The sequence below is a fragment of the Astyanax mexicanus genome, chromosome 24, assembly GCF_023375975.1.
Source record: "Astyanax mexicanus isolate ESR-SI-001 chromosome 24, AstMex3_surface, whole genome shotgun sequence".
NCBI classification, from domain to species: Eukaryota; Metazoa; Chordata; class Actinopteri; order Characiformes; family Acestrorhamphidae; genus Astyanax; species Astyanax mexicanus.
Window position 1 is genome coordinate 27,536,368 of NC_064431.1, and position 19,153 is coordinate 27,555,520.

The 19,153-nt window shown below is 37.4% G+C and overlaps 1 protein-coding gene and 1 long non-coding RNA gene across 3 annotated transcripts in view; one reads left to right on the forward strand and one right to left on the reverse strand.

Annotated features, from left to right (window-relative positions):
• Positions 1-19,153, reverse strand: part of LOC125787359 (uncharacterized) — a 759,343-nt gene that overhangs the window by 318,409 nt on the left and 421,781 nt on the right. The window lies entirely within an intron of this gene.
• The window catches only part of tafa1 (TAFA chemokine like family member 1), a 300,571-nt gene continuing 292,845 nt past the window's right edge, over positions 11,428-19,153 (forward strand). For both annotated transcript variants that reach the window (XM_022682375.2, XM_022682377.2), the window contains exon 1: positions 11,428-12,138. The gene's annotated coding sequence lies outside the window, so the exon portion shown is untranslated. The remainder of the gene's footprint in view (positions 12,139-19,153) is intronic.

Genomic DNA, 19,153 nt, shown 5'->3' on the forward strand with positions numbered 1-19,153 from the left:
ACGGGGTCCACAGCCCCTGATCCTCGTCCCAGAAGATCCTACATACAGTATATGTTTAATAACTCTGTGTTGTCTGTGTTTTGACTAGCCTGGGAGCTATTAATCAAATAAACCAATCAATCAAAAATGGTCAATCAATTAATTAATCCATTTATCAACCTTTATATAAACTTGGAGTAGATTGAGCATGGCCCTCATTTACAATGTAGCCAAGCCAACACACAGGGATGGATTGTGAAATGAAAGAAAAAGACCCAGTACTTTAATAAGATAAATTAAAGTACAATATAAAAAAAACAAGATACAAATAAATAAAAAATAAAAAAGTAGGAGTCGTAAAATCATAGGTAAGAAAATCAAAGGAATGCAACTGCAGATGAATAAATAAAACTAAGCATATAAAAGACTAAAAATATATAATAAGCAACAACTAAAACAAAGAAATGAGAAGAATAAAAGTAAAATGAAATATAATATAAAAATAAACTATAAAGAAAAAAAGCAAAACTAAAAATTAAATATGACCAAACACAACTCAAAAAAATGAAAAACTAAAAAAAAACATCATGTAATGAATTGTTGTGATAGAGAAGATGATATTGCCCTAAAATATTTTAGATAGATAGATAGATAGATAGATAGATAGATAGATAGATAGATAGATAGATAGATAGATAGATAGATAGACGAAGTACTGAAAAAACTGAAAAGAGGAAAAGAGAGGTAGAGAGAGAGAAGTCTAGAAAAGTTGTGATAGATAGATAGATAGATAGATAGATAGATAGATAGATAGATAGATAGATAGATAGATAGATAGATAGATAGATAGATAGATAGATAGATAGATAGAAAAAGAGGGGGGAGATACATAGAGAGAAGTGGAAAAGTACTGGGTAAACTGAAGAGAGAGAAGAAAACAGATGTATAGAGGGAGAAGTGGAGATAGATAGATAGATAGATAGATAGATAGATAGATAGATAGATAGATAGATAGATAGATAGATAGATAGAATAAGAGGGGGAAGATACATAGAGAGAAGTGGAAAAGTACTGGGTAAACTGAAGAGAGAGAAGAAAACAGATGTATAGAGGGAGAAGTGGAGATAGATAGATAGATAGATAGATAGATAGATAGATAGATAGATAGATAGATAGATAGATAGATAGATAGATAGATAGATAGATAGATAGATAGATAGATAGATAGAATAAGAGGGGGAAGATACATAGAGAGAAGTGGAAAAGTACTGGGTAAACTGAAGAGAGAGAAGAAAACAGATGTATAGAGGGAGAAGTGGAGATAGATAGATAGATAGATAGATAGATAGATAGATAGATAGATAGATAGATAGATAGATAGATAGATAGATAGATAGATAGATAGATAGATAGATAGATAAATTTAGGAATTTTATACAGGTTCTTCAGGACTCCAATTGGGATTGGAACTGGTTATGGGTCAATTTCTTCAAAAACCTTGGATCAGGCCTTGGAAGCAATCCTACAGATATTGTATGGGATCTACAGGACCATGGTCAGGAATCATGCTCTTTTGAGACTTGAATCTCAAAAGTTCTAGATCTAGTCCTGGGATCTACAGTGGACATCTCTGGATGTCTGGATCTCTGGAGCTTCAGGACCAATATTTGGAATGGCTGTTCTAGCTTACCAGATTCTTGTTTGTGAACTGCCAAATAAATGCTGTATAAGAGCAGAACATTTTCTAGAGTGAGCTGTTTTGTATGGTTTTTGCCGTACTAAGATAATGGAAAAAAATTGAATCAGGACCAGAAATCAATAGTAATGGGTCAAGCTCTTTTGAGACTGGAAACCAGTTCTGGGCCTAGTTCTGGAGATCTCGCATGGGATCTAGTGGACTGTGAATGGCCAAGAATAATTGTCATGGACCATTTTCTTTAAAAACTTGAATTAAGTTCTGGATGTAGTCTTGGGGCTCTTGTATGTGATCTACATGACTGTGACCAAGAATGATTGGAATTCTGAAATCCTTCAAAAATGCCGTTTTGGAGTAGAAAATATTCTACAATGAATTGAATATTTTTGTACGGTTTCTCCAGGACTGGGATTAAGAATCATCGGCCTTGCTTACTCTCTTTTAACACTTGAATCGGGTTCTGGATGCAGTCCTGTAGATCTTGTATGGGTTCTTGTATAGGACTATGATCAAGAATCATTGGTATGGGTCATGTTGTTGGACTTGAACCAAATGGACCAGAGCTGTGAAGCTCTAGAATGACCAAGATTGGGAATGGCTGCTGTAGCCCAGTAGATTCAAAGGATTGACTGATTTGGGAACTGTCCAAAGCCTTGAACAGTTTTTTTAGAGGTAGAGTTTTTCTTGCTCTTGGGATCCATTGGTATCTGTTATTCTTTCTTAAAACACTTTTTTTAAAACTTAAGGACCATGATGGAGACTTAATTTTTTTAGCCCACTGGATTCGTTAATGGTTGTCAAGTCCTTTATGCTTAGTAACATATTTTTTGAAGGGAACTTGAACTTGAACTTGAACCTTCCAATACTACAGTAAGGCCTCTCTTTAGGCAATGGCAACTCTGTCTAATATGCCAAATCAAAAAAGGACTATAAATTAGATCATTAATTTAAATCATTCTCAATCTCAGTCCCGGTGAAACCATAAAACGTTCCCCACTTTTCCCACCTCCACTTCATCAAAAATTTGATTAGATTTAGTTCCCTTAGCAAGATAAAACATTACTCCTTACCTTATACCAGCCAAAACTCAAGTATGCTGTTAATTAGCTTGTTAATTAGCAAATTGGTTTGATCAGTTTGATGTTTTAGGCAAGAAAGTAGATTGAAACTCAATCTCTACCCAATAGAACAGATAAAAATTTCATTGTAGAACTGTAGAACCACCTCTTCCACCAAGATGTTAACCCTTAACTCAAAAAGAGATTATAATTTACCTTATTATTCGGACCAGGTTTTTAAACACACACAAAAAGAAATAAGATGCTCTCCAAATCCAGGGTTTGAAGCCATTGAGATGTAATAAGCATTGAAGCACCATATGCTGTGAAAGAACCAGGATGGAGAAAGTTTCATCAACAGAACCCACCACTGAGATAACTGGCTCGGAATAGCAGCTTAGCAGGGACCCAGGCTTGGAAACGGAGGGGTGGAGATAGAAGAAAGTGAGAGCTTGGAATAGAAGGACTGTTGGGAGGTATTAACTGGGGCTTTCTGGCAGGTATCCGTCCATGTTAAACCCATGGGGTTGTGTTTTTTGGAGGAATGGGAGGGTTTCTGTGGCAACACCAAAGAGACACTGCTGGCGAAGAGCAACAGCGGTGGCCAGGCTCGAAAGCATCGCCACTGGTGATGGTCTTGGCAGATGCCGCAGTGTTGAGACCGATATTTGGAAGCGGCAGAAATCCCAAATGTGAGGTACTGAGAGGAACAAGAGGAGGACACAGCGAGAGAGCCTACAGGGGGAAAATACCATTATTATCACTTCCTCCCAGCAGACAAATGAATCAAGACTCGAAGGAAGAATAAAAGGAGGGAAATAACAGGCCCGCGATACAAAACAAGTTGACAGCGAGTAAAGCAGAGCGAGCAGGAACCCTAGCGCAGGAGGAAGACAGGCAGTGTCACCGTAAAACATACATAATCGCTATGAAGATGAGCTAATTGGATGACTCTTCTTTTAAGTCCTCCTCAGAGGCTCCAGCAGATACTTCAGGAGTGGATTTGTGTTTGAGAAATTCACTCATGTTCAACATGGAAGGGATGCTAACTTGACACTTGCAATCGCAAATGTTCTGGAATGAAACAGGAAGAAGTCTTGCAGACACTGGACCCAATTAAAGGTGTCCTCCTGCTAAAATCCACTTTTTCTTGTTCTTTTTGTGAAATAAGACAATAGGTCTGTCTCTCTGAGTTGTATATGACGCTGCACATGACTTCAACCTGTTCCTCAACCTTTATTGTCGCAGTGTTGCAGTAGCTAGTAAAAGAATATGTTTAGACAAATTAGTCGATCGGGAAAAGCACAGTGTCTACATCAACCCGTGAATTAGTATTCATGGCCACGCCCACTTTAGCTTGGGACCGCCCACAGACAGAGCTGTAGGCAGGCAGCCAGGCCTGTATCGTCAGATAGGAGCGTGATAACAGCACTAGGAACAACATGGCAGTTCATTCCTGTGTTATTTGTGCAGTGTTATGTGCTTTACCCAGTAATTCAGAGCTAACCATGGAAAAAATGGTTAGAATTTGTCTCTGGAGGAACACCACCAGCGAAGTACAATTGATATACGTAGGTGTATGTAGGTTTAGAACAGTTCTGTTTACACTAGTTAAAAATAGATACATTAAAGTAGTGGATTTTTACTTTCTGGACTTTGACTTGTCATCTCTGTGTGTAAATAACTATAGGTTTACATAGGATCTCCGGTGGATTTTGCGGTTTACAGAGACTCTAAGACTAGGTCAGTGACTGAACTGCACACAGCAGGGCATTACACATATTGTAAAGTAACATTTGACATTGCATAAACTGTTGTCCATCTCGCTGCCTCCTGGTGTCGCAGTGCTGCTAGCCAATCAGAAGTGATATGTTTCCATATATGAATATTCATGAGCAAGAGCAAAAATCCTATTGTTTCTCCCTACTGCCACTACTCCTCAATGGGACTAAAGCAGCGTTATACTGGATCACCGGAGCACTTTTTTTTCTTTTTCTTTTTTTTTTTACAAAAACATGGCATTCATTCATTCTAGAGACCACAACTAGACATTTTAAATGATTGAAAAAAACAATGGAATGAGACCTTTAATGAATCCTTTCGTGCAATTATGAATAACTGGTAGGTAAAATGGTCCTACCTATTTTATTATTATTTTTTTTTTTACCAGATTCACACAGCATGCTATGTAACTATTAAAGACCACCAAATAAGGAAGCCTATTGACTGAGAAATCAAAAAATGATATAAAAAAAAAATCATAACAATTATCATATCATGATAATTCAGATTATTTAGATTTTGGATAAAATCCCAATCACTTGCAAACAAAACCTGACCTAAAGCTCCTACCCTAAATGACGTTTACTAAATTAGGATGTTTTTGGTTTAGAAATGAAGCTCCAGCTTTGAACTAAAGGCGAAAAAAAATGCTTTACAAACTATTTGCTTGCATCGTTTTGCTTTGCTTGTGTTTTAAAAACAAGGCCAATCGACTGTGTATACAGTATTTCTGTAAAAGTTTCACAGTCATATGCTAATGCAGCCAAGCTTACAGCTTCTAGACTAAAATAGAATGTTTTCATTCTGCAAAGAAGCTGAAGAAGCTCCAGATTTGATCCCACCACAGAAATATGCTCTGTGAAAATCACTCTGTGATGTCATTTTTCTTGCGTTTTCTTGAACGATGCCCATTAGCCGTACATTTCCGTAGAAATCACTGCAATATGATAACGCACCCCAGCCTACTGCGTCTACTGTGGTGTAGGCTAAATTAGGATGCATTTGGTCAACAAAGAAGCAAATAAGCTCCTGCTTTGACCCGTCCACAAGGCCAGGCTTTTGTTGTTGTGCATTAGCTTCAAATTATTTCCATTTGGACACATTGAGACCAATCACATCCTGGCCATTAAATCCTTCATCTGTAGCCCCGGCCACGATTTGCTGAGTCATGGTCATTGCTTCATTACCTCGCTGCCTCTCAGACACAAACAGTGGTCAAGAGAGAGTCGAGAGTCGCTGGCCAAAACTTGCGAGCAGGGGGTAGAATAAATAAATTTCTTATTCTTTCCTTCTTTCTTTCCATTCCTTCTTTCCCTCCCCGAACACCCCTCCTATTTCTCACACTCTCGATTCTGCCTGTGACAAGACCTTGTTAGTGGCTACTCGTACACAGGTAGCAATTTCCTCCGCAGGCACCCGCTAGTCCCCCCTGTCCCTTATGCGGCGTCCCGCTGAGGGGAATGATAAATATTAGCCTCTCCACTATTTTCACCGCACTGTGTTTTCTCCAGCATATTTCCAACCAACACATTTTCTTCTCAACGCATTCTCTCCTCAACTGTAGTGCCTGTTAGTCCCCGCTCGAAGAAACTCAGCACATTCTGAAGATGTGGAGGTGGAGGGTTTTGGTTGTGGCCACTGGTTGCAGGACCTTATCGTCGTAACGTTGGTCTTTGGTTAATAAGGTCCTGCACTGCAGGCTCTGAATCCTAAGACATGTTGCTTGCAATCAGCAGACAGAGTCCGAGAGAGAGCCCAATTGACCATGCTGTCTTTAGGTGGGTAGATGTTTCTTTTTCCCCACATCACTTCCTTGGTTATGTTGATCATCAAAGGCTTGTTGTGTCATAGGATAAATATTAGCCTTTTCACTATTTATCAAATTCAACTCAACAGGACTGTTGACGTAAGGTTGGTCTTTGGTTGGTAAAGTACTGCATTGTAGGCTCTGAATCCCAAGACATGTTGATTGCAATCAGCAGACGGAGTCCGAGAGAGAGCCCAATTGGCCATTCTCACTCTGGGTGGGTAGATGTGATGTCTCTCTTACCCCACATCACTTCCAAGAGTTGATCTTTGGTTGATAAGGTCCTGCATTGTAGGCTCTGAATCCCAAGACATGTTGCTTGCAATCAGCAGACGGAGTCCGAGAGAGAGCCCAATTGGCCATGCTCTCTCTCTGGGTGGGTAGATGGCTCTCCTCTCTCCACCGCTTTCAAGGGGCGTTGGTCAGCACAGTCCTGTTGAGTGGAAAGATAAATATTAGGGTTTTCACTATTTTCACGGCTCTGTGTTTTCTCCATCATATTTCCCCAACTCTTTTTCTTCTCACCACACTTTCTCCTCAAGTCTAGTGCCTGTTAGTCCTCGCTCTTAGAAATTTAGCACATTCTGAAGCCAGACTTGTGATGTGGGTGGGAGTTGATGTGGAAGTGAAGGGTGATGGTGGTGGCCACTGGTTGCTGGACCCTATTGATGTAACGTTGGTATTTGGTTGATAAGGTCCTGCATTGCAGGCTCTGAATCTCCAGACATGTTGCTTGCAATCAGCAGACGGAGTCCGAGAGAGAACCCAATTGGCCATGCTTTTTCTTAGTGAGTAGATGCCTCTCTTATCCCACATCACTACCAAGATGATGTCCATGGCATTGTGTTTTATCCAGCATATTCCCCAACACATTTTCTTCTCAACATATTTGTGCCTGTTAGTCCTCGCTTCCTGCCAGTTGACGCACTCTAAAGCCAGCCTTGTAATGTGGGTGGGAGTTGGTGCGGAGGTGGAGGGTGTTGGTTGTGGCCACTGGCTGCAGGACCTTATTGACACAATGTTGGTCTTCATTACAGGCACTTTGGCAGACCACAGTTACATTAATAAGGTCCTGTTCAGCAGGCTGTGAATGGTCCAGTGGTCTAAAGTAATTTCAGGTCATGCGACTTGCAATCAGAAGACATCAAGGAAAAAGTACAAGAAAGCTTAATTGGCCTTGCTGTCTTTGGGTGGGTAGATGTCTCTCTTTCCGCACATCATTCCCAAGGTGATGTTAGTCATCACGGGCATCTGTTAGCTAATGTGTTGGAGCTGGGTCACTGCGCTTTCCTCCAAGGGTGCTGGTCACCAATTTTTGATGCTTTAGAGGAGTTATTGGCCTTCAAAATTGGGATACAATGGGATTTTTTTACAATGTAAAATAAAAAAAAAATAGGTAATGCAAACAATTGCTTTGCCCTTTCTAAGCTCTATTCCAACAGGATAATGCTCATCCACATACTGCTGCATTTTCAAAACTTTGGCTTGAAGGCTAGCAGATGCTATGCCACAACCAGCAACATCAGAAAACCCTATGCAGGGATATAACGTTTATGGAATGCTACTGGTAGCAATAGCCTCTTCAAGCCTCTGAAGGCAACAACAAATATTACCCTCTCTGTTCTTTATGTGTGGCAATGTGTTTTCTCCAGCATATTACCCAACACATTTTCTTCCCAACACGTTTTTTTCTCCTCCTCAACTGCAGTGTCTGCTGGTTCTCGCTAACAGCCAGCCGGCACATTCTGAAGCCAGCCTTGTGACGTGGGTGGGAGGTTGAGGATAGTGGTGGTGGTGGTGTTGGAGGTGGTGGTAGAGCACACAGGCAATCAGAGAATACGAACAGTGAGGCGACCCAGAATGCCCTCGGCCAAGTCTAACGCTCCGTGCCCGAGTGACGCCAGCGTGCTAGCCGTCACGAGCGCTTTAGCTTTTAGCTTCAGTTGACGGGAAGTCAAACACTTGAGCCGTTCTTTTTTTTTTTTGAGCTTTATCTACTCTTGCGGGTAGTCTCTCAAGCACAGTCAACAAACATGCGCTCTCTCACACACACACACACACTCACACACACACACACATATATACACATAAACCCACACCTCGGAATGTATTCACGACTGAATAAGGCACTCAGGTTTTCTGCTCCAGCTGTTTGCGCTGAATTCATCAGCCTGACTGTCAGGGAGGCGTCAGGATGAAGGCAGCTGGAGCAGACAGAGGGAGACGTCGATGTCTCCGCCTGTGTGCTCCTCTAAAAAATTGGGCTTGATTTGGTTCGGCTACATTTCCCATTCAAATCCTCACCACCGAGACTCCCGCCGATCTTGCTGTGCAAGCATAACCAAAAAAAAAATAGGGAAAGATAGGGAGGCGGGGGATAAGAACAGGGAATAAGTGAACGGTACTTCTGAAATAAATGTAACATGTTAAAGCAGCAAAAGAAATGTTTCTTTTTCTTTTCAATAAAAAAAATAGTGGAACTCTTAAGTGAAAAAAAGACAAAACATCCAAATTAATGCCATGAATGAGCTTCTTTGACCATCAGTACAAAGCCATATATATATTTATCCTAAAAACAAAGTGGTTTAGTATGCTTTCCTTGACGTTTTTGGGCCATGAGAGTCATGAGACATCTTTTGCCAGCTGCTTAAGCAACTCTAGAACCGTTGATTATGATGATAATCATGATATAAGAGCAATTGCTAACATGAAGCTATCAGAATCATAAATTCTTATTAACTCATCACTAAACTTATAGCATTATGCACTGAAATTAGGCTGTACTATAATGCATTTTTAAGTTTTAAATGAACTTGCAACTACATATTCCCCAACAGGCATATCTCTAAAGGGTGGTGATTTATGGCACCATTTAACCACTGGACACAATTAAAGAAATTCAAAAATAGAATGTATATATATATACACCTCTAGGAAAAATGAGACCACTTAAAAATGAAGAGTTTCTTTGATTTTACTAAATTGAAAACCTCTGAAATATAATCAAGAGGAGCAGAGATTATCACAAGCCATCAAACCAAGTTGAACTGCTTTAATGTTTGCACCAGTAGTGAGTAGCATAAAGTTATCCAAAAGCAGTGTGAAAGACTGGTGGAGGAAAACATGCCAAATAGCAGGAAAACTGTGATTAAAAACAGGTTTATTCCACCAAATAGGTTTTCTAAAAGTAACCCAATGTTGTAGTGATTGACGAAGGTTTGCCAAAGTAGTTTCTTGATCATGTGGATCTACCAGCTGTTGTTCTATTGTTGAATGAAGGTTCTTGAATTACTGCAATTTGAGGGATTGGAGATCATGGGTGTTCAGCCTAGGCTTGTGCTGTTAACATTAACTAACTAAAAATCCAACTAAAAATGTTTTGTGAAAGAAATGCTGTCTTTAATGAACATTTTTCCTCCAAATGTCTCCAAATGCCTCAGGCTTTCATTGTTACACAGGCCAAACCAAGGGCAGACACTCAATCGCAGATACTAATCAAACAATTTATTATATAACAAAGAGGTTAGACTTGCAGGGGTAGTCAGAGACAGGCAGGGTCAGTATCAAAATTGCAGCAATCTTAAACAACATACCAGAGTGAGCAGGCAAAAGGGTCATACAGGGGGAAATCCAACAGGTAAAGGACTGAGCAAAAGAGAAGTCTAAATATAAAAATTAGGTTCAGCAACGGTTAAAAAATGATGGAAAGGGCAAGGCAAAAGAGTGGTGAAAAAACACAAAAAACAGGTCGGTGACAATAGGAAACAAACAAAACAAATGCTTAGTAGAAGAGCTAGAAGAGACAGAGAAAACAGAGGGGTATATATACCGCACAGACCAGGTGCAAACAATCAGTAACTAGGGGAACGGGAACACTGTAGCGTCACATAATCAGCAGAGTCAGGGAAGTCCGGTGTGAGTCCAAGTTGGATGTTTTCGAACCAAATCATCTTTAAAATCACTTGTTTAAAAACACCATTTTTCATCTCTCTACATTAAACCAACAAATACCAAACCAGCTCCACATGACTTCAGACATTTGTAATTTTGGAAATATTATAAAACCATGAACAAATTCCCCTTTAAAGCGTGCACGCAGGGACTATTTAACACAGCACCAAATGAGAGCATGCTAACCAGTCCCTGTTGACTTGCATGTCATTGCTAATTATGTTTGCATTTCCATAAGAGGGCCGGGCCGGGGGTGCCAGATTGCAGTACAAAGAAGCATTTAGAGCTGAGAAAAGCAGAGAACAAGCCGAGAAATCCTGGGATAATGCCGGGAATCCTTATAAGGAGGCGGCGGACACCCGTCTATTAAAAGCACATCGCTCCGGGTGCTCGATCTGAGATAATGTGCAGTAATGTGCAGCATTCACTGCTCACAGTCATGTGACTTACAATGCACGTATATATATGCGCTGGAACACAGAATCTTCTCAATTTTTGGGCTCCCGTGCCAGACAGCTCTGACCAATCAGAGGAGACAATGCACTTGCGTGGTTTATTGGTGCACATTTTGCGTGCTTTTAGGTTTTTATGCCTGTGTGAAACCAAACCAAACCACACAGAGGGGAAACGCTCCAAGTAAACAAACTCATCAACTGATCCAGACCACAAAACAAATACTACAGGTGTAAAAACGCTCTTTTAAACTAATATCCTCTCCATTCAAACATACAAATATATATTAGCATTTTAATGGACACCATTAATATAAATATAATTGCATTTTACATTTCTTAAATTCATTCTTTTATTTACATTTAAATCTTTCCTATAAAAACTTGCGTCTTAAGAAGAACAAGTGCGATTAATTGCAGTTAATCACAGAATATTGCTGATCTGATTTAATCAGATTTTATCGATTGACACCACTGATATATAGACACACACACACACATTGAAACAGCTGATAACACAACTGTATGTTTATAGGATGCACTGGTCTTACTAGGCTTTCTGGTTGATGACTGTGGTCTGTCTAGCTTTAAGACATGTGATACCTCTCTCTCTCTCTCTTTCCCTCTCTTTCTCTCTCTGCCTCTCTCTCTCTCTCTTCCTCTCTCACTCTCTCATACATACACACACACACACACACTCCAGTTAGAGTGGGAAGGGGGAGAGAGAGAGAGAGAGTCTCACACTCCATACGGCTTCTCAGTAGAGGAGAGAAGAGGCTGTGGATAGAGCGCACGAGCGGCAGGACGAGAGTGAGCGTGATTGGAAACAGACAGACGGACAGAGAGAGAGAGAACGAGAGAGAGAGCGAGAGAAAGGGATAAAGAGAGAGAGAACGAGAGAGCAGCGGTTGAGTGGGGAGGACCCCGCTCTCTCTCTCCTTGTGCGTAAAAAGTGAGGAGACAAATTAGCTCGGCATCTCCACGAGACGCCCTCACACCCTCAGCGTGCGAGCGAGCGAGAGGAGAGGAGAGGGAGAGAGATAGCAGAGAGAGAGAGATAGAGGAAGAGATAGCAGACAGAGAGAGAAAGAAAAATAGAGAGAAAGAGAGGGAGACGAGGAGCTGTGTGTGTGTGTGTGTTTTTTCCACGCTGATGTAAAGGTGACATGAGGAGCTTTCCCGCGCCGGCTGCTCGAGTGGGACGACTCCGGTGGTGATCCGCTGCAGACCGACCCCCTCCAGGCTCCTCCGTCCAGCCCCTCTGTACGGGAACTTTTTCAGGGGGCTGCTTCGGTTGTTTGATTGTTTGTTTGTGGTTCGGGGGTCTCAGAGAGGATGGGATTTATCTGTGAGCTTCACTGAGGATTTTGGATGAGCGCTGACACCGACTGACACAAGACTCGATTACCACAGGTAAGGGCGTGTGAAAAAGTGGGGTGATCGCTACTAGGACTGCATAGAGAGAGAGAGAGAGAGAGAGAGAGAGAGAGAGAGAGAGAGAGAGAGAGAGTATTGTTATATGAGTATTATTATATTGTTATATATGTGGTAGTAGCAATATTACTTATTTGTTTCAATGGTTAATTGCTTATTACAATGTAATTACAATACAGGGATGCAAATAATTAAAAAAAACATAGCGATAGACTGTTATGAGCATTGTTATATTCATATGGTTTATGCATTGCCATATGAGTATCATAACGTTGTTGTAAGAGTAAAAGTAGCAATATTACACAGTAATGTCAAGGGTTAAGGGTTAATTACTACAATGTAATTACAGAACATGGGTGCAAAGTAACAGAGAATACACAGTAAAAGAGAGAGCAAGAGTAATATTATGCATTTGTTTCAGTGGTTAATTGCTTATTACAATGTAATTACAATACAGGGATGCAAACAATTAAAAAAAAACATAGTGACACTTATATTATTAAGGTTATATATGGTTAATGTATTGCTATATGAGTATCATTACATTGTTGTAAAAGTACAAGTAACAATATTACACAGTAATGTCAAGGGTTAATAGTTATTTACTACAATGTAATTACAGTACATTGGTGCAAAGTAATGGAGAATACACAGTGACAGGGAAACAGAGAGAGCAAGAGTAATATTATGTATTTGTTTCAATGGTTGATTGCTTATTACAATGTAATTACAATACAGGGATGCAAATTAATTAAAAAAAAACATAGCGATAGTTATATTATTATTCAGCATTATTATATTCATATGGTTAAAGTATTGCTATATGAGTGTCATTACATTGTTGTAAGAGTACAAATAGCAATATTACACAGTAATATCAAGGGTTAATGGGTAATTATTACAATGTAATTACAGTACATTGGTGCAAAGTGATGGAGAATACACAGTAAGAGCAAAGGATGGTACTTTTGTCAGAATTATTATATTTTTAGATTAGTTGTAGTACGCATTAATTTCAATGGTTAATGGATTTTTACTGTGTAATTACATTCATATAAAATATACAGCAAAGCAGAGTAAAAGAGAGAGAGCAAGAGAGAGAGAGAGAGAGAGAGAAAGAGATTGAGAGTACTGTTACATGAGTATTATTATATTGTTATTATAGTGTTACTATTGTTATATTGTTATAATATTGTTATTACACACTAGATGCAATGGTTAAGGGCTGTTTTGAGTATTATTATATTCATATGGCTAATGTATTGCTATATGAGTGTTATTACATTGTTGTAAGAGTAATAGTAGTAAAATTACATGGTCATAGTTCATAGGTTAATGGGTAATTACTACATTGTAATTACAATACATGGCTTTCAATTCATATAGAATATACATTAAAACAGAGTGGGAGAGAGAAAGAAAGAAAGAGCACTGTTATATGAGTATTATTATAATGTTATATGAGTAGTAGTAAAATTACTCAATTGTTTTAATTTGAAAGTTCAATAGTTAATGATTTATTACAATATAACTACAATATAGGGATAGAAATTAATACAAAATACAGAGCGAAACCAAGAACGAGAGTGAGAGAGAGAAAGTGCGAGAGTGAAAAAGATATTGGTATATGAATAGTAGTAGTAGTATTACTCATTTGTTTCAATGGTTAATGGCTTATTACAATGTAATTACAAGAAAGGGATACAAATTAATATAAAATACACAACGAAACAGAGAGAGAGAGGGAGAGAGAGCATGAGAGAGTAAGGAAGGAGAGATAAATATTGCGATGTGAGTATTATTATACTGCTATATGATTAGTAGTAGTAGTAGTAGTAGTAGTAATATTACTCATTTATTTCAATGGTTTATGGCTTAGCAATACAAATTAATATAAAAAACACAGCAAAACAGAGAGAGAGAGGTAGAAAGTGAGACCGTGAACAAGAGAGTATTGTTATGTATAGTACTGTTATGAGTATTAATATATTGTTGTATGAGTAGAACTATTAATATTATTTGATTTTAATGGTTAATGGCTTATTACAATGTAATTATTATATAATACATGCAGAGAGATAGAGCTTATCGCTATATGAGTGTTATTAAACAAAAAGAGAGAGAGAGATATAGTACTTTTATGGGTATTATTTTATTTAGATTACTAGTGGTATTAATGTTATGCTCATAATTTCAATGGTTAATCTTATTACGGTGTAATTCCTGTACATAAAATCAATTTAATATAAAATAAACAGTGAAACAGAGAGAGCGAGAATAATGTTATATGACTATTTTAATATTGTTATATGAGTAGTAGTACTAATAGTAGTAGTGGTAGTAGAAATAATATCGCACATTATTTCAGATGAGTAATAGCTTATTAGAATGTAATAATGATACATAGAAGACAGAGAGAGATACATATTGTTATCAGTATTCATATATTGTTATATGAGTATTAGTAGCAGTAGTAGTCATATTACACATTGATTTGAATAGTTAATGGCATATTACAATGTTATTATATTACATTGATGTACAAATTAATACAGAGTACAAAAAGAGAGAGAGAGAGAGTTTGTTGAGAGATTGTTATTTTAGTAATAGTTGTAGTATTGTGTATTCCTTTAATTCACTTACATTTAATCGCTAAATACAAAGCCATTACAAGACATGGATACAAATAAATATACGCTACAAATAAAGACAAGCTGCTTTCATCCATTGTGTTGGCCATAGTTAATTACAGTGTAATAACAATATGTGGATACAAATAAACATGTAATACACAAAGAGAGGGAGAGAAAAAGAGGGTGTGAGCGAGAGAGTTATAGTTTTTGTTATTATAAGTAGTCGTTTTAGGCTTTTATTAATTTTAATCCCTTCACAATAAGTAATTAAAATGTAATTACACTGGGAACAAATATGAAAGCAGAAGATTCCGGGGAGCGAGAGAGAAAGAGAGAGAGAGAGAGATAGAGAGATGTACTGTTATGAGTATTATTATATTATATTGTTATACGAGTAGTGGTATTAATTGTACATATTTGTTTCAGTGACATATGAACATTTAATTACAATGTTATTACAGTACATGGATGCTGAAAAGAAGGAGAGAAATGTGAAATTACTATGGTAACAGTATAAATAGTAATATTAGACATTAGCATTACAATGTGAATTACAATGAAATTAGAATACATGTGTATGAATGCAAAGAAAGAGAGAGAAAGTTATAGTTATATAATGAGTATTAGTCATAGCATTACACCATCAGTTAATTAGCATTCATTTATTTTAATGCCTTCAAACCATAACAATGCATACACGAATAAAGGAAAGCAAAAGTAAAATAGCTCAAGATTATAAGTAGCAGTAGTATATGAATGTTTTAATGTAATTATTATATAAGTAGTCATAATATTATAGATTCCTGTCACAGCTTTGAATATAGGTGTAATTACAATCTAATTAATACATAGAAAGCAAGAGAGAGAGAAAGAGAAAGAGAAAGAGACTAAAAGTAGTATAGCATTCATTTTGTGGACTTTGCAACATATGGTAACATAGTCACAATGTAATAAAGGTGTAATTACAGTAGAAAGATACAAAAAGTTCAAGTTTAAGTAGACTAATAAACTAATAAACTTAGTGATAATCAACTAACTGTATCTAAAGTAATTATCAATAGTAGTATTATCTTAAATTGCATTGGTAATAATTGGTTGCAATTTTATTCTATTTAGAACAAATTTAATACTGAAAACTGAGAGAGATAGACACCAAACCACTACAGCCATCAAACCAAGATGAACTGCTTTTTTTTTTTACCGGGAGTGGCATAAAGTTATCCAAAAGCAGTGTGTAAGACTGGTGGAGGAGAACATGCCAAGATGCATGAAAACTAAGATTAGAAACCAGGGTTATTTCACCAGATAGATGGATGGCTGGCTGGCTGGCTGGCTGACTGGCTGGCTGGATGGATAGATGGATGGATGGATGGATGGATAGATCTTAAAAAAAAATATTGTGGTAATTTCCGCCTCTGCAGCGCCCTCTCAGGTTCAACTGTGCTATAGGCACAGTTGAGGATGATTTTTCTATGTACTCTAAACCCATACATCACCCAGTGCCCCACCCACACTACCAATTTCATTTTTTTGCCTTTTTCAAATTGGAGCTGAAGATGGAATTAGTTAAAATCAGGAGTTTAGTGCTCCTTTATAGTATTTCTATAGAACTCTATTTATTTACACTCAAGGCTCGGTTCTTGAAGAACCATTCAAGAATTTAAAAGGCTCTTGGAACAGGTTCTAGGTATTGTAGAACCATAGCTTTTAATAGAAGATCCCTGAAATAATCCTTCAGTTCTAAGAGTGTATGGATTATTTTATAGCAGTAGTGATTGTACTATAGTACATTTATTTCTGTTTTGTTAGAAATAAAACTATTAGAATGCTAAAAGAGAAAGATAAAGAAAAAGAGAGAGAGAGAGAGAGAGAGAGAGAGAGAAGCTTCATAAATCATATTGTACTGAAACTCAGTGTGACAGACGTGACAGTGTCAGTATCGCCCGTGGACACTTTCCAGTGACGAGCAGAAAACACACTCGCTGTCAACAGCATCCTCAGTCATCAACCAGTTTATTACAATTCACCAGACAAGAAAACATGCTACTGACCAGCTGATGAGGTTATAAACACACAGATATCATCAAGATGACTTCTTATCTTCTTATATTTCAATAAGAAGTCACTGTAAAGAAAAAGAGCTCATTTCAGGTCATTTAGGAGACTTTCTATTGGTCCACTCACAAAAAAGATACCACCTCTTTTTACCTACAGTAATCTGAAATACAGAGCTTTTAGCTCCTCCTTCCCCGCCTCTAAACCCATACATCACCCAGTACCCCACTGAAACGGCCCCTCTTATTTTTTAGCCCTTTTCGAATGTATTTACTTACTGTAAAAAGCTCAAATTTAGTTTTTAGACTAATTGTGTCCTTCTGATCCCAAATGGCACGGATTAGTTTTAAGTGTTAAACAATAATAAAAACTTCTTGTACAAAGATCAAATTTTTTAGATTTTATCATTATTAAGCCCTACTAATCCTAAATAAATAGCTATTTACCCCCACAGAATGCTAATAAAACACCAGAGTGTCCTGTTGTGGGTTATTTTGAATATTTTTGGAGGTAAATCACTTCTGAATTTTATGAAATCTACAATGCTACTTTAAGCTTGTTAATGGTGTAAAAATAGTGATTTGTTTGCTTGAGCAACTTCTATGCCCCTATAATCACTAGCATTGTAAGCCTATTGGGAGGTGGTATCTTTCAATGGAGGTCAATGTAAAGAAGAAGAGAGTATTTCAGGTCATTTAGAATACTTTCTATTGGTCCACTCATTAAGAAACTAAAAACTGACAAAAAGGGCAATACTTGGTTATATGGGGCACCAACAAAATAGTCTGAAGAGTTTCATAAATCAGGTAAAAATGATATTACTGATACTGAATGAGTCTGTATGTGAGATTAATGATTTTCAGGTTATGTACACTGCCTGGCTAAAAAAAAAAAAAGTCGCCACCAAAAAAGAAAAAAGCATTTTGTTGGACCGCCTTTAGCTTTGGTGTAAAAATAGTGATTTGTTTGCATGGTCAACCTCTCTGCCCCTATCACTAGCATTATAAGCTTGTTGGGAGCATTGGCTAAAAGCTCTGTATTTCAGAATACTGGAGGCGGAAAGAGGCTGGCTATTCAACTACAGAACATGTACAGAACATCATGTTTCACTACAACCCAAATCCATTTCACACCCGACTTATATAGGGTCTCCACTGAGACATAATAGGTAATGAGATAAAAGAGGTACAGCAGTGGAGCAAATAAAACATTAAATACTGTAAATCCAGAAGAGATAAAACACTAAAACTGTACACTACAGTAAGTCAAATCTCTCTTCCAACAATAAGGGTTAATTCTTCAGGTTCTCAACAGAAGCTTCAGGACCATCTGTGTAGAAATATGTGCGTACTGTGCTAAACATATAAATATTGTACAGACACATCCTACAACATATGTTTTTTTTTCCTCCCTTAGTTATTAAGATTTAGAGTGAGTATATATCGATACATATATATATATATATATATATATATATATATATATATATATATATATATATATATATATATAAACATACAGCTCAGGAAAACATTAAGAGACCACTTCAGTTTCTGAATCAGTTTCTCTGATTTTGCTATATATAGGTTTTTGTCTGAGTAAAATGAACGTCGTTGTTTAATTCTAGAAACTACAGACAACATTTCTCCCAAATTCCAAATACAAATATTGTCATTTAGAGCATTTATTAGCAGAAAATGAGAAATGGCTGAAATAACAAAAAAAAGATGCAGAGTTTTCAGACCTCAAATAATACAAAGAAAACAGCAAGTTCATATTCATACAGTTTTATAAGTTCAAAATCAATATTTGATTAAATAACCCTGGTTTTAATCGCAGTTTTCACGCATCTTGGCATGTTCTCCTCCACCAGTCTTACACACTGCTTTTGGATACCTTTATGCTACTCACTCCTGGTGCAAAAATTCAACCAGTTCAGTTTGGTTTGATGGCTTGTGATCATCCATCTCTCTCTTGATTATATTCCAGAGGTTTTCAGTTAAAAGTCAGGTAAATTTTAAGTGGTCTCTTATTTTTATAGAATAAAACAACAATGTTAATTTTGCTATACCTATTTACATATACGTATAAATAGCAAGAAACTGATTCAGAAACTGAAGTGTTCTCTTAATTTTATTGCAGAGCTGTAGAAAGATAGATAAACTGCTGTTTCCTCTGTGAGGAACTTAAAGAGTTAAAAGTATATGAAAAATATAGCGTATGTCTGTCCTAGAACATGTTATTTTTCTAAGACTCGTGACAGAAAGTTCATGTTTGGTTTTTAAATGATTCCTTTCCTCCAGGAG